The 16,485-nt window shown below is 50.2% G+C and overlaps 1 non-coding gene and 1 pseudogene across 1 annotated transcript; one reads left to right on the top strand and one right to left on the bottom strand.

Annotated features, from left to right (window-relative positions):
• Window positions 1-3,388: 3,388 nt before the first annotated feature.
• On the bottom strand, window positions 3,389-3,506 carry LOC126106993 (5S ribosomal RNA; annotated as a pseudogene).
• An 11,713-nt stretch (window positions 3,507-15,219) lies between these two features.
• On the top strand, window positions 15,220-15,293 carry Trnas-uga (transfer RNA serine (anticodon UGA)). Its single transcript has one exon. It is a non-coding gene; the product is annotated as a tRNA-Ser (tRNA).
• The last annotated feature ends 1,192 nt before the right edge of the window (window positions 15,294-16,485 follow it).

Raw genomic sequence — 16,485 nt, 5'->3', positions numbered from 1 at the left:
GTCCATTACAGGGATGTTATTGTCGTGTAACCACACCGCCACAGGCCGTGCATTATGAACAGATGCAGTCGCCATCCCCGAATTGCTCTTCAACAGTGGAAAGCAACAAGGTGCTTAAAACATCAAGGTAGGCCTGTGCTGTGATAGTGCCACGTAAAGGGTTGTAAGCCCCCTCCATGAAAAACACGACTACGCCGTAACACCACCGCCTCCGAATTTTACTGTTGACACTACACAAGCTGGCAGATGACGTTCACCGGGAATTCGCCATACCCACACCCTGCCATCGGATCGCCACATTGTGTACCATGATTAGTCACTCCAGATAACGTTTTTCCACTGTTCAATCGTCCAATGTTTACGCTCCTTACACAAGCGAGGCGTCGTTTGGCATTACCGGCGTGATATGTGGCTTACGAGCAGCCGCTCGACCATGAAATCCAAGTTTTCTCACCTCCCGCCTCGCTGTCATAGTACTTCCAGTGGATCTTATTACAGTTCGGAATTCCTGTGTGATAGTCTGGATAGATGTCTGCGTATTACTCATTACGACCCTCTTCAACTGTGTGCAGTCTCTTGTCAGTCAACAGACGAGGTCTGCCTGTACGCATTCGTGCTGTACGTGTCCTTTCACGTTTCCACTTCACTGTCACATCGTAAACAGTGGACGTAGGGAGTTTTAGGAGTGTGGAATTCTCGCGTACAGACGTATGGCACAAGTGACACCCAAGCATCTGACCACGTTCGAAGGCCGTGAGTTCCGCGGAACCTCCCATTCTGCTCTCTCACGATGTCTAATGACTCCTGAAGTCATTGATGGCAGTAAGTGGCAGCACAATGCACCTAACATGAAACACTATTGTTTTTGGGAGTGTCCGGATACTTTTGATTACATAGTGTACATTATTCATGATGATTATTGACTTTACAAAAGAATGGCTCTGAGCACTATGGGACTTAACAGCTGAGGTCATCAGTCCCCTAGAACATAGAACTATTTAAACCTAACTAAGCTAAGGACATCACACACATCAATGCCCGAGGCAGGGTTCGAACCTGCGCACTGTTCCAGACTGAAGCGCCTAGAACCGCTCGGCCACACCGGCCGGCAGTGACTTTACAAGACCGTCCATTCCGCGAAAGAACCTACAGTAGTCTTTGCGTCATTTGAATCGACTTTGCAGTGATCTGTGATTTCTTGGCGTCTATACGGAGTAATTTTGCCTTCCCACGGATAATCTTGCGACTGATTTCGTAGTTGCTGGTGGACCACCTAGGCTCATATATCATTATCCACGAAACGTTTTTGTTCCTGGCAATGTCAACGGCGGCGTTTGGCCTCTTCGGAGTTGCTGTTGTTTCCACTGAGTCTTTCCGAGTAACGTATCAAACGTAGAGTGCGACATATGCGACATAAATACTGTGAAAAGGCTACGCGGTGAAAGTCTATACCGGATGATTACAATTAACGGGCAGCTACGGCCGGCCGGTGTGGCCGAGCGGTTGTAGGCGCTTCAGTCTGGAACCGCGCGACCGCTACGGTCGCAGGTTCGAATCCTGCCTCGGGCACGGATGTGTGTGATGTCCTCAGGTTGGTTAGGTTTAAGTAGTTCTAAGTTCTAGGGGACTGATGACGTCAGATGTTAAGTCCCATAGTGTTCAGAGCCATTTTTGGGCAGCTACCATCGGTAGTCCAATGTGGACAGCGAAACATGGTAGATACGCTGATGAGTTAATGCGGAACAGATTTACAATGACAAAACAATTAGTTACAACTGTGATCACCAGATGCAATTCCGGCTGTGTTCACTGTTTGTATGGCGGTATGACATCCACGCTGTCATTTGACAAACTTTTACATGAACGGACAATATGGCTGTCAACAAGGGAGGCCATCTGCTGTTAGTGAAACTGTTTCATGTGAACGGCAGCAGTTACACCGGTGCATTTGGAGAGTATCGCGGACTGAAATGTATGAGGAGAGGCCCGATGTCACGAAATGGTTTAAGGAAGATTGATAATGAAATTCGAAATCACGGGCGAGCTTTGTGTGCCACTTGGAAAAGGAAGGTGCCCTATCCCGATAGAATATTTTGACGAGGTTGTTCCTGCTGTTGCAGTAACTGACCTTGCAGCACGTGGCCCGGGTGGTGCTAGCGCTTGTGCAGCGACACGGGGATTGTCCATACCATGGCCAACAGTGGATAGTGTCGGAAGTTCCATGCGGCTTTTCGCGGATGATGCTGTAATATACAGAGAAGTTGCAGCATTAGAAAATTGTAGCGAAATGCAGGAAGATCTGCAGCGGATAGGCACTTGGTGCAGGGAGTGGCAACTGACCCTTAACATAGACAAATGTAATGTATTGCGAATACATAGAAAGAAGGATCCTTTATTGTATTATTATATGATAGCGGAACAAACACTGGTAGCAGTTACATCTGTAAAATATCTGGGAGTATGCGTGCGGAACGATTTAAAGTGGAATGATCATATAAAATTAATTGTTGGTAAGGCGGGTACCAGGTTGAGATTCATTGGGAGAGTCCCTAGAAAATGTAGTCCATCAACAAAGGAAGTGGCTTACAAAACACTCGTTCGACCTATACTTGAGTATTGCTGATCAGTGTGGGATCCGTACCAGATCGGGTTGATGGAGGAGATAGAGAAGATCCAAAGAAGAGCGGCGCGTTTCGTCACAGGGTTATTTGGTAACCGTGATAGCGTTACGGAGATGTTTAACAAACTCAAGTGGCAGACTCTGCAAGAGAGGCGCTCTGCATCGCGGTGTAGCTTGCTCGCCAGGTTTCGAGAGGGTGCGTTTCTGGATGAGGTATCGAATATATTGCTTCTCCCTATTTATACCTCCCGAGGAGATCACGAATGTAAAATTAGAGAGATTAGAGCGCGCACGGAGGCTTTCAGACAGTCGTTTTTCCCGCGAACCATACGCGACTGGAACAGGAAAGGGAGGTAATGACAGTGGCACGTAAAGTGCCCTCCGCCACACACCGTTGGGTGGCTTGCGGAGTATAAATGTAGATGTAGAATATGAAAAAGTTGTACAATCTATTTTATATACCGTTACCCGTAAAAGATCCAGATGGTGCAGCAAGTTCGTGTTCCGCTACAACGTTCTGAATTTGATCTTCAGCTTCTGCCATGGATCGACGTTGGTGACATTTAGCACTCGGTCTTCAGGCCACAAGTGGCCCATTGGGACCATCCGACCGCCGTGTCATCCTCAGGCGACGATGCGGATAGGAGGGACGTGTGGTCAGCACACCGCTCTCCCGGTCGTTATGGTGGTTTTCTTGGACCGGAGCCGCTACTGTTCGGTCGAGTAGCTCCTCAATTGGCATCACGAGGCTGAGTACACCCCGAAAAATGGCAACAGCGCATGGCGGCCCGGATGGTCACCCATCCAAGTGCCGGCCACGTCCGACAGCACTTAACTTCGGTGATCTCACGGGAACCGGTGTGTCCACTGTGGCAAGGCCGTTCCCCTAGATGACATTTGGTCAGGTAATGATATTCTGTGAAGTCACGAGTTGCAGTGGATTCACAGAAATGCCAAATTCGGGATACTCTTATAGAGCGTGTTGTGGACGAACAGCCATTGCGCGAGCCAGGTGTGACTGTGTGGTGTGCATTCTCAAGCCCCTTTGATCTCCCTCCATTCTTGCTTGAAGAGAATAAATCCAGAGGGCCTGTCAGATGTGGCATGACGTCGACACCTCCCTGTGCAGCATGTGATCTCCTCCTTTGGAAGAACGCAGCTGTGTGGAAACACTGTTTTCGTGCGAAATGGGGCAACACCTCGCCAGTCTACTGGGAACACATTGCTCAGACTCCACCACAACTGATGCGAACAACTGTTGATCACGTCATATTACGGATGCAATATCTCGTCGACGTCTTCGGTGCTCATACACTCCTGGAAATTGAAATAAGAACACCGGGAATTCATTGTCCCAGGAAGGGGAAACTTTATTGACACATTCCTGGGGTCAGATACATCACATGATCACACTGACAGAACCACAGGCACATAGACACAGGCAACAGAGCATGCACAATGTCGGCACTAGTACAGTGTATATCCACCTTTCGCAGCAATGCAGGCTGCTATTCTCCCATGGAGACGATCGTAGAGATGCTGGATGTAGTCCTGTGGAACGGCTTGCCATGCCATTTCCACCTGGCGCCTCAGTTGGACCAGCGTTCGTGCTGGACGTGCAGACCGCGTGAGACGACGCTTCATCCAGTCCCAAACATGCTCAATGGGGGACAGATCCGGAGATCTTGCTGGCCAGGGTAGTTGACTTACACCTTCTAGAGCACGTTGGGTGGCACGGGATACATGCGGACGTGCATTGTCCTGTTGGAACAGCAAGTTCCCTTGCCGGTCTAGGAATGGTAGAACGATGGGTTCGATGACGGTTTGGATGTACCGTGCACTATTCAGTGTCCCCTCGACGATCACCAGTGGTGTAAGGCCAGTGTAGGAGATCGCTCCCACACCATGATGCCGGGTGTTGGCCCTGTGTGCCTCGGTCGTATGCAGTCCTGATTGTGGCGCTCACCTGCACGGCGCCAAACACGCATACGACCATCATTGGCACCAAGGCAGAAGCGACTCTCATCGCTGAAGACGACACGTCTCCATTCGTCCCTCCATTCACGCCTGTCGCGACACCACTGGAGGCGGGCTGCACGATGTTGGGGCGTGAGCGGAAGACGGCCTAACGGTGTGCGGGACCGTAGCCCAGCTTCATGGAGACGGTTGCGAATGGTCCTCGCCGATACCCCAGGAGCAACAGTGTCCCTAATTTGCTGGGAAGTGGCGGTGCGGTCCCCTACGGCACTGCGTACGATCCTACGGTCTTGGCGTGCATCCGTGCGTCGCTGCGGTCCGGTCCCAGGTCGACGGGCACGTGCACCTTCCGCCGACCACTGGTGACAACATCGATGTACTGTGGAGACCTCACGCCCCACGTGTTGAGCAATTCGGCGGTACGTCCACCCGGCCTCCCGCATGCCCAATATACGCCCTCGCTCAAAGTCCGTCAACTGCACATACGGTTCACGTCCACGCTGCCGCGGCATGCTACCAGTGTTAAAGACTGCGATGGAGCTCCGTATGCCACGGCAAACTGGCTGACACTGACGGCGGCGGTGCACAAATGCTGCGCAGCTAGCGCCATTCGACGGCCAACACCGCGGTTCCTGGTGTGTCCGCTGTGCCGTGCGTGTGATCATTGCTTGTACAGCCCTCTCGCAGTGTCCGGAGCAAGTATGGTGGGTCTGACACACCGGTGTCAATGTGTTCTTTTTTCCATTTCCAGGAGCGTATGTAACAAATTTTGTAGGCGGCGGTTAATAGTACACTCCTGCTCATAAATTAAGGATGATGCTGATACATGGTGAAACAACGCTCTGGTGGGCGGTTTGCGGGTTTAAATCACCTCGAGGTATGACCATGCAGTGCATTTGACCTGTGGTCCTCGCACGGTGGCGCTGGCAGCTGTCCACATACGCAGAGGTGTTTTTGTGCATATCAGAGTACGGTGCAGCGATAAGAGTGCAGACGTTTTCAGAAGTGCTAATTGTGACTGTGTGTTGAAAATGCCATAAACAACACATATTGATAACGTTATGAGGGGCAGAATACTAGGGTGACTGGAGGCTGGTCAACCACAGCAGTCGTAGTACGGGCCCTCCGTGTGCCACAAAGTGTGATCTCAAGATTCTGCAACGATTCCAGGAGACAGGAAACGTGTCCAGGCGCTACAGTACGGGACGTCCACAGTGTACAACACCACAAGAAGACCGATATCTCACCATCAGTGCCCGCAGACGGCCACGGAGTACTGCAGATAGCCTTGCTCGGGACCTTACTGCAGCCACTGGAACAGTTGTCTCCAGACACACAGTCTACAGACAACTGAACAGACATGTTTATTCGCCCGGAGACCTGCAAGGTGCATTCCACTGACGCCTGGTCACAGGAGAGCCCTTAAAGCCTGATGTCAAGAATACAGTACATGGTCACTGGAACAGTGGTCCCAGGTTTTGTTCACGAACGGGTTCAGGTATAGTCTGAACAGTGATTCTCGCCGGGTTTTCATCTGGCGTGAACCAGGAAACAGATACCAACCCCTTAATGTCCTTGAAATGGAACTGTATGGAGGTCGTGGTTTGATGGTGTGGGGTGGGATTATAATTGGTGCACGTACACCCCTACATGTCTTTGACAGAGGAACTGTAACCGGTCAGGTGCATCGGGACGCCATTTTGCACATGTCCGCCTTTTCGGGGTGCAGTGGGTCCCACCTTCCTCCTTTTGGATGATAACGCACGGCCCCACCGAGCTGCCATCGGGGAAGAGTACCTTGAAACAGAAGATATCAGGTGAATAGGGTGGCCTGCCTGTTATCCAGACCTAAACCCCATCGAGCACGTCTGGGATGCTCTCGGTCGACGTATCGCTGCACGTCTTCAAACCCTTAGGACACTTCAGGAACTCCAACAGGCACTGGTGCAAGAATGGGAGGCTATACCCCAGCAGTTCCTCGACCCCTTGATCCAGAGTATGCCAACCCGTTGTGCGGCCTGTGTATGTGTGCATGGTGATCATATCCCATATTGATGTCGGGCTACATGCGCAGGAAACAGTGGCGATTTGTAGCACACGTGTTTCTGGACGGTTTTCTCAACTTATCACCAATACCGTGGACTTACAGATCTGTGTCGTGTGTGTTCCCTATGTTCCTATGCTATTAGCGCCAGTTCTGTGTAGTGTCACGTCGTGTGACACGACATTCTGCAGTTATCCTTAATTTATTTTTGTCTGTCCACGTCGCGTTTCTAATCCATTACAGATGGAAACATATCTACACGTCTTTCTTGCACACAAAGCGCCCGATTTTTACCTGGTGGCCGAAATTGGAAGTAAAATTTTTTCCAACGGTTATCACATTAATGGATTAGCATATCTGTCACCTTTCGCTGCGAGATGGTAATTACAGTCGACACTGGACGTCTGTGATCACTTGCAGTTTATTTTAACCGCCCGGTAGCACAGTTCTTGCCTAGCTGACGTCTGTTGGTTCATTCCTTGTCTTATCACTCCACCCGAATTTCAGCATCCGTCTGTAGCACCACATCTCCAATGTTTCGATTCTCTTCTATTCCGGTTTTCACTGCCATACAATGCTTTGCTCCAGACGCACATTCCCAGAATTTTTTCCTCATGTAAGAGCCTATATTTGATACTGGTTGACTTCTCTTGTCCAGGAACGCCCTTTTTGCCAGAGCTAGTCTGCTTTTTATGTCCTCCTTGCACTTTCCAACATTATTTGGTTGCCTAGGTAGCACAATTACTTAGCTCCGTCTCCTTCGTGATCTGCTATTTTCATGTTAAGTTCCCATTGTTCTCATTTTTTCTACTTCTCAATACTTTCGCTTTCTTCGATTTACTCTCAATCAGTCTCAACTCATTATTCCATTCAACGGATCCTGTAACTCTTCTTGCCTTTCACTGAAGATAGCAGTGCCATCAGCGAATCTTATCATTGATATCCTCTCAAGTTGAATTTTACTCCCACTCTTGAACTTTTTTTCTGTTTATTGAACAATAGGAGCGAAAGACTACATTCCTGCCTTCCACACTTTTAAACCCGTGCATCCGTTCTTGGTCCTCCAGTCTTATTGTTCCCTCTTGGTTCTTGTACACATTGTACACTACTGGCCATTAAAATTGCTACACCAAGAAGAAATGCAGATGATAAACGGGAATTCATTGGACACCCCATACCATTACGTCGGGTGATACACTAGTATGGAGACGACGAATACACGCTTCCAATGTGCGTTCACCGCGATATCGCCGAACACGGATGCGACCATCATTATGCTGTAAACCTGGATTCATCCGAAAAAATGACGTATTGCCATTCGTACACCATCGCAGGCGCTCCTGTCTGTGATGCAGCGTCAAGGGTAGCCGCAGCCATGGTCTCCGAGCTGATAGTCCATGCTGCTGCAAACGTCGTCGAACTCTTGGTGCAGATGGTTGTTGTTATGCAAACGTCCGCAAGATGTGGCTGCACGATCCGTTACAGCCATGCAGATAAGATGCCTGTCATCTCGACTGCTAGTGATACGAGGCCGTTGGGATCCAGCACGGCGTTTCGTATTACCCTCCTGAACCCACCGATTCCATATTCTGCTAACAGTCATTGGATCTCGACCAACGCGAGCAGCAATGTCGCGATACGATGAACCACAATCGCTATAGGCTACAATCCGACCTTTATCAAAGTCGGAAACGTCATGGTACGCATTTCTCCTCCTTACACGAGGCATCACAACAACGTTTCACCAGGCAACGCCGGTCAACTGCTGTTTCTGTATGAGAAATCGGTCGGAAACTTTCGTTATGTCAGCACGTTGTAGGTGTCGCCACCGGCGCCAACCTTGTGTGAATGCTCTGAAAAGGTAATCAGGTAATCATTTACATATCACGGCATCTTCTTCCTGTCGGTTAAATTTCGCGTCTGTAGTACGTCATCTTGGCAGTGTAGCAATTTTAATGGCTAGTAGTGTGAATTACCCGTCTTCTCCTATAGCTAACTTCTACTTTATTCAGAATTTCGAACGTCTTGCACCTTTTGAAATTGTTGAGCCCTTTTTCCAGATTGACAAATCCTATGGGCGTGTGTTGAGCGTTTTTTAGTCTTGCTTCCATTATCAACCGCTACGTCAGAACTGCCTCTCTCGTGCCTCTACCTTTCCTAAAGTCACACTGACCGTCATCTAACAGATCCTCAATTTTCTTTTTCCACCTTGTATGTGTTATTCTCGCCGAAACTAGGATACATGAGCTCTTCAGCTGATCGTGCAAGTACTCACGCATTTCTCAGCTCTTGCAGTCTTCGGAATTGTGTGCGTGATGGCATGTCGCCAGTCTCATACACTCCTGGAAATTGAAATAAGAACACCGTGAATTCATTGTCCCAGGAAGGGGAAACTTTATTGACACATTCCTGGGGTCAGATACATCACATGATCACACTGACAGAACCACAGGCACATAGACACAGGCAACAGAGAATGCACAATGTCGGCACTAGTACAGTGTATATCCACCTTTCGCAGCAATGCAGGCTGCTATTCTCCCATGGAGACGATCGTAGAGATGCTGGATGTAGTCCTGTGGAACGGCTTGCCATGCCATTTCCACCTGGCGCCTCAGTTGGACCAGCGTTCGTGCTGGACGTGCAGACCGCGTGAGACGACGCTTCATCCAGTCCCAAACATGCTCAATGGGGGACAGATCCGGAGATCTCGCTGGCCAGGGTAGTTGACTTACACCTTCTAGAGCACGTTGGGTGGCACGGGATACATGCGGACGTGCATTGTCCTGTTGGAACAGCAAGTTCCCTTGCCGGTCTAGGAATGGTAGAACGATGGGTTCGATGACGGTTTAGATGTACCGTGCACTATTCAGTGTCCCTTCGACGATCACCAGTGGTGTACGGCCAGTGTAGGAGATCGCTCCCCACGCCATGATGCCGTGTGTTGGCCCTGTGTGCCTCGGTCGTATGCAGTCCTGATTGTGGCGCTCACCTGCACAGCGCCAAACACGCATACGACCATCATTGGCACCAAGGCAGAAGCGACTCTCATCGCTGAAGACGACACGTCTCCATTCGTCCCTCCATTCACGCCTGTCGCGACACCACTGGAGGCGGGCTGCACGATGTTGGGGCGTGAGCGGAAGACGGCCTAACGGTGTGCGGGACCGTAGCCCAGCTTCATGGAGACGGTTGCGAATGGTCCTCGCCGATACCCCAGGAGCAACAGTGTCCCTAATTTGCTGGGAAGTGGCGGTGCGGTCCCCTACGGCACTGCGTACGATCCTACGGTCTTGGCATGCATCCGTGCGTCGCTGCGGTCCGGTCCCAGGTCGACGGGCACGTGCACCTTCCGCCGACCACTGGCGACAACATCGATGTACTGTGGAGACCTCACGCCCCACGTGTTGAGCAATTCGGCGGTACGTCCACCCGGCCTCCCGCATGCCCACTATACGCCCTCGCTCAAAGTCCGTCAACTGCACATACGGTTCACGTCCACGCTGTCGCGGCATGCTACCAGTGTTAAAGACTGCGATGGAGCTCCGTATGCCACGGCAAACTGGCTGACACTGACGGCGGCGGTGCACAAATGCTGCGCAGCTAGCGCCATTCGACGGCCAACACCGCGGTTCCTGGTGTGTCCGCTGTGCCGTGCGTGTGATCATTGCTTGTACAGCCCTCTCGCAGTGTCCGGAGCAAGTATGGTGGGTCTGACACACCGGTGTCAATGTGTTCTTTTTTCCATTTCCAGGAGTGTACATAGAACACACCGTTGTGAAAAGTCGTTTTGTTGCCATTTCCCTGAATGGTTTTAAAAATTCCGATGGAGTGTTATCAACACCTGCGGCTCTACACTGAAGAGGGAAAGCAATTGGTCCACGTGCGTAATATCGCCTAGGGCCCCACCGAGCACGCGGAACTGCCGCAACACGACGTCGCATGGACTGGACTGATGTCTGGAGTAGTGCTGGAGGGAACTGACGCCAAGAATCCTGCAGGTCTGTTCATAAATCTGAATATCACTGTGCTAGGCATCATAGATGTGGTCAATAATATTCATGTCTGGGGAGTTGGGTGCGTAGCGGAAGTGTTTAAAGTCAGTGTTGCTGTAGCCACTCTGTGGCAAATCTGGAGGTGTGGGGTGTCGCACTGTCCTGCTGGTATTGCCCAAGTCGGAATGTACACTGGACGTGAATGGAGAATCAGAATGGTGATTAGAAAAGATGCTTACGTAGGTGCCACATGTCAGAGTCGTATCACTCCAACTGCACACGCCCATTACAGAGCCTCTACCAGCTTGAATAGTCCACTGCTGACATGCACAAAAAATGGTTCAAATGGCTCTGAGCACTATGGGACTTAACATCTGAGGTCATCAGTCCCCTAGAACTTAGAACTAGTTGAACCTAACTAACCTAAGGACATCACACACATCCATGCCCGAGGCAGGATTCGAACCTGCGACCGTAGCAGTCGCGTGGTTCCGGACTGAGTGCCTAGAACCGCACGGCCACCGCGGCCGGCTGACATGCACAGTCCACAGATTCATGAGGCTGTCTCCATACCTGTAAACCTCAATACAATTTGAAATGAGGCTCGTCTGACCAGCCAAGAATCCAATGCTTGGTGCTGAGGGGCCCTGGCGAGGCATAAAGCTTTGTGTCGTGCAGCCATCCAGGGTACACGAGTGGGCCCTCAGCTGCGATACCCCATATCGATGATGTTTCGTTGAATGGTTGGCGCGCAGACGCTTGTTGATGGCTAAGCATTGAAATCTGGAGTAATTGGCGGAAGGGTTTCATTTCTGTCACGTTGCACAATTCAGGCGTCGTTGGTCCCGTTCTTGGAGGAACTTTTTCCTTCCTCGGTGGTGTGGGAGGTTTGATGTTTTCCGGATTCCTGATATTCACGGTACACTCGTGCAATGGTCATACGGTAAAATCTCCGTCGCTACCTCGGAGATGTTGTCTTCCATCGCTCGTGAACCGACTATAACACCACGTTCAAACTCCCTTCAATCTTGATGACCTGCCATTGTAGCAGCAGTAAACGATCTAACATGTGCGTCTGACAGTTGTCTCATACAGGGTGTTACAAAAAGGTACGGCCAAACTTTCAGGAAGCATTCCTCACACACAAAGAAAGAAAATATGTTATGTGGACATGTGTCCGGAAGCGCTTACTTTCCATGTTAGAGCTCATTTTATTACTTCTCTTCAAATCACATTAATCATGGAATGGAAACACGCAGCAACAGAACGTACCAGCGTGACTTCAAACACTTTGTTACAGGAAATGTTCAAAATGTCCTCGGTTAGTGAGGATACATACATCCACCCTCCGTCGCATGGAATCCCTGATGCGCTGATGCAGCCCTGGAGAATGGCGTATTGTATCACGGCCGTCCACAATACGAGCACGAAGAGTCTCTACATTTGGTACCGGGGTTGCGTAGACAAGAGCTTTCAAATGCCCCCAAAAAATGAAAGTCAAGAGGGTTGAGATCAGGAGAGCGTGGAGGCCATGGAATTGGTCCGCCTCTACCAATCCATCGGTCACCGAATCTGTTGTTGAGAAGCATACGAACACTTCGACTGAAATGTGCAGGAGCTCCATCGTGCATGAACCACATGTTGTGTCGTACTTGTAAAGGCACATGTTCTAGCAGCACCGGTAGAGTATCCCGTATGAAATCATGATAACGTGCTCCATTGAGCGTAGGTGGAAGAACATGGGGCCCAATTAAGACATCACCAACAATGCCTGCCCAAACGTTCGCAGAAAATCTGTGTTGATGACGTGATTGCACAATTGCGTGCGTATTCTCGTCAGCCCACACATGTTGATTGTGAAAATTTACAATTTGATCACGTTTGAATGAAGCCTCGTCCGTAAAGAGAACATTTGCACCAAAATGAGGATTGACACATTGTTGGATGAACCATTCGCAGAAGAGTACCCGTGGAGGCCAATCAGCTGCTGATAGTGCCTGCACACGCTGTACATGGTACGGAAACAACTGGTTCTCCCGTAGCACTCTCCATACAGTGACGTGGTCAACGTTACCTTGTACAGCAGCAACTTCTCTGACGCTGACGTTAGGGTTATCGTCAACTGCACGAAGAATTGCCTCGTCCATTGCAGGTGTCCTCGTCGTTCTAGGTCTTCCCCAGTCGCGAGTCATAGGCTGGAATGTTCAGATCAATTGCTTCGAACGTCTTCCTGTCGGGACACCTTCGTTCTGGAAATCTGTCTCGATACAAACGTACCGCGCCACGGCTATTGCCCCGTGCTAATCCATACATCAAATGGGCATCTGCCAACTCCGCATTTGTAAACATTGCACTGGCTGCAAAACCACGTTCGTGACGAACACTAACCTGTTGATGCTACGTACTGATGTGCTCGATGCTAGTGCTGTAGAGCAATGAGTCGCATGTCAACACAAGCGCCGAAGTCAACACTACCTTCCTTCAATTGGGCCAACTGGCGGTGAATCGAAGAAGTACAGTACATACTGACGAAACTAAAATGAGCTCTAACATGGAAAGTAAGCGTTTCCGGACACGTGTCCACATGACATCTTTTCTTTATTTGTGTGTGAGGAATGTTTCCTGAAAGTTTGGCCGTACCTTTTTGTAACACCCTGTATAGGCTTTGCCGACCGCAGCCCCGTATTCTGCCTGTTCACATATCTCTGTATTTGAATACACATACCTATACCAGTATAGTTGGTGCTTCAGTTTATGTGTTCTCAAGTGTTCTAGATCTCTTTTAAATTCTGTTCCAATACTGGATCCCCTGTTTCTTCACTGCTGACTCCTGTTTCTTCTTCTGTCGCGTCACCAGACAAGTTGGCTCTGAGCACTATGGGACTCAACTGCTGAGGTCATTAGTCCCCTAGAACTTAGAACTACTTAAGCCTTACTAATCTAAGGACATCATAAACATCCATGCCCGAGGCAGGATTCGAACCTGCGACCGCAGCGGTCTCGCGGTTCCAGACTGCAGCGCCAGAACCGCGCGGCCACTTCAGCCGGCACCAGACAAGTCTTCCCGCTTCATACCGCGTCCGTAGTGTTGGGATTTCAGTGCCAGGCGGTGCAGCTGTACTGCAGCCAGGTGAGGTCCGTGGCTGCGGAACGCCGCTGCCCAGCTGGAAGCAGACCCAGACCTTCGGCCCGCAAACCGACCGCGCCTCCTGCATTATTCCGATGGTGAACCACGGCGGCGCACCGCGAAGCGAACCGGAGCGGACCTGCACCTGTTGCGCCTACTGTGCCCGCCGCGAGCTCTATACTAGCGCCGCCCGCTGTCCAGCGTCATATACCGCTCACCGTCCGCAGAAACTTATGCACGAGGGGTAACATTCTATAGTCAGCCGTTTATTACACCGCGTTATTCAGAAAGATATGTCAGGAAGTACTTTCTGGAAGTATTTGTGTGAAGTGTAGCCATGTATGGAAGTGAAACATGGACGATAAACAATTTACACAAGAAGAGAATAGAAGCTTTCGAAATGTGGTGCTATGGAAGAATGCTGAAGATTAGATTGATAGATTACATAACTAATGAGGAGGTATTGAATAGAAAAAAAAATGGTTCAAATGGCTCTGAGCACTATGGGACTTGACATCTGTGGTCATCAGTCCCCTAGAACTTAGAACTACTTAAACCTAACTAACCTACGGACATCACACACAACCATGCCCGAGGCAGGATTCGAACCTGCGACCGTAGCGGTCACGCGGTTCCAGACTGAAGCGCCTAGAACCGCACGGCCACACCGGCCGACATACTGAATAGAACTGGGGACAAGATAACTTTATGGTACAACCTTGAAAGAAGTGATCGGTTGGTAGGACACATTCTGAGGCATCAAGGGATCACCAATTTAGTACTGGAGGGAAGCGTGGAGGGTAAAAATGGTAGAGGGAGACCAAGAGATGAATACACTAAGCAGATTCAGAGGAATGTATGTTGCAGTAGTTACTGAGATATGAAGAGGCTTGCACAGGAGAGAGCAGCCTGAAGTGCTGCATCAACCAGTCTTCAGACTGAAGACCACAACAACATTGACAGCATATATACTAAGTGGTATCTGTTCTTTCGGACATGTCCGAAAGAACAAAAAAATGGTTCAAATGGCTCTGAGCACTATGGGACTTAACATCTGAGGTCATCAGTCCCCTAGAACTTAGAACTACTTAAACCTAACTAACCTAAGGACATCACACACATCCATGCCTGAGGCAGGATTCGAACCTGCGACCGTAGCAGTCGGACGGTTCCGGACTGAGCGCCTAGAACCGCTAGACCACCGCGGCCGGCCCGAAAGAACAGATACCATCCTAGTATATATATAGTTAAGGCTCACCGGCCACTTGACCATCTTCTTCTTCTGTGCGAATGCACAAACAGCGCCCGAACTCTTACGGGAATCGGCAACGCGCCGCGAGTAAAGAGTATAATGGGCGGGGGCACTACGAATGTAGTGCGGGAAAATACGTTGAGAATGTGGGTTTCGCGGGAGGCGTGCCAGAGATAAATTCGTGCAGTCGCGCTAACCTCTGTGTCCTCGGTGGCTCAGATGGATAGAGCGTCTGCCATGAAAGCAGTAGATCCCGGGTTCGAGTCCCGGTCGGGGCACACATTCTCATCTGTCCCCGCTGACGTATGTCAACGCCTGTAAGCGGCTAAGGGTGTTCATTTCATTGTAATAACATTGACAGTCATTTTGGAACAGGAAAGGAAGACGATGATTCGGGTGAAATATGCAGCTTGTAGCAGGAGCGCTCTATGAAAGTGAAAATAAAATTCCAGAACCTTGTACATATTCGGTTCATAATTCAACAGAGTGGATTGAGCTTACGTCGACACTACCGCGTGACAACGGTAACGTTTCTAAAGCTTATGTCCGCGCACGCTCAGGAACGCAGCAGCAGAGGAATGTGTAGCGGCTGCGGGTAAAGCATTGTCCAGCACATCAGCATTGCAGATGGGGGCGTGGCCGCCAGCCATTGTGTGGGCCGGGCACTTCTCGTGCTGACGTCACGCAGTAACGAGCGAGGCCCACGAGAAAGACTCGCCGCAGCGTGTTCGTCTCAGCATTCGACACTCCGCGTCTTAAAGAGTGCCGGCAGCAGCCTCCGCCAGGGAGCGAGTAGCTGTTTCAGACGAGTTTAATAATGCCCAACTGTGCATTTAAAAACACTCCTGGAAATTGAAATAAGAACACCGTGAATTCATTGTCCCAGGAAGGGGAAACTTTATTGACACATTCCTGGGGTCAGATACATCACATGATCACACTGACAGAACCACAGGCACATAGACACAGGCAACAGAGCATGCACAATGTCGGCACTAGTACAGTGTATATCCACCTTTCGCAGCAATGCAGGCTGCTATTCTCCCATGGAGACGATCGTAGAGATGCTGGATGTAGTCCTGTGGAACGGCTTGCCATGCCATTTCCACCTGGCGCCTCAGTTGGACCAGCGTTCGTGCTGGACGTGCAGACCGCGTGAGACGACGCTTCATCCAGTCCCAAACATGCTCAATGGGGGACAGATCCGGAGATCTTGCTGGCCAGGGTAGCTGACTTACACCTTCTAGAGCACGTTGGGTGGCACGGGATACATGCGGACGTGCATTGTCCTGTTGGAACAGCAAGTTCCCTTGCCGGTCTAGGAATGGTAGAACGATGGGTTCGATGACGGTTTGGATGTACCGTGCACTATTCAGTGTCCCCTCGGCGATCACCAGTGGTGTACGGCCAGTGTACGAGATCGCTCCCCACACCATGATGCCGGGTGTTGGCCCTGTGTGCCTCGGTCGT

Source organism: Schistocerca cancellata, chromosome 10 (genome assembly GCF_023864275.1).
Source record: "Schistocerca cancellata isolate TAMUIC-IGC-003103 chromosome 10, iqSchCanc2.1, whole genome shotgun sequence".
Taxonomy (NCBI): Eukaryota; Metazoa; Arthropoda; class Insecta; order Orthoptera; family Acrididae; genus Schistocerca; species Schistocerca cancellata.
Note: the sequence above shows the minus strand (reverse complement) of the source record. Positions and strands in the feature narration are given on the sequence as shown.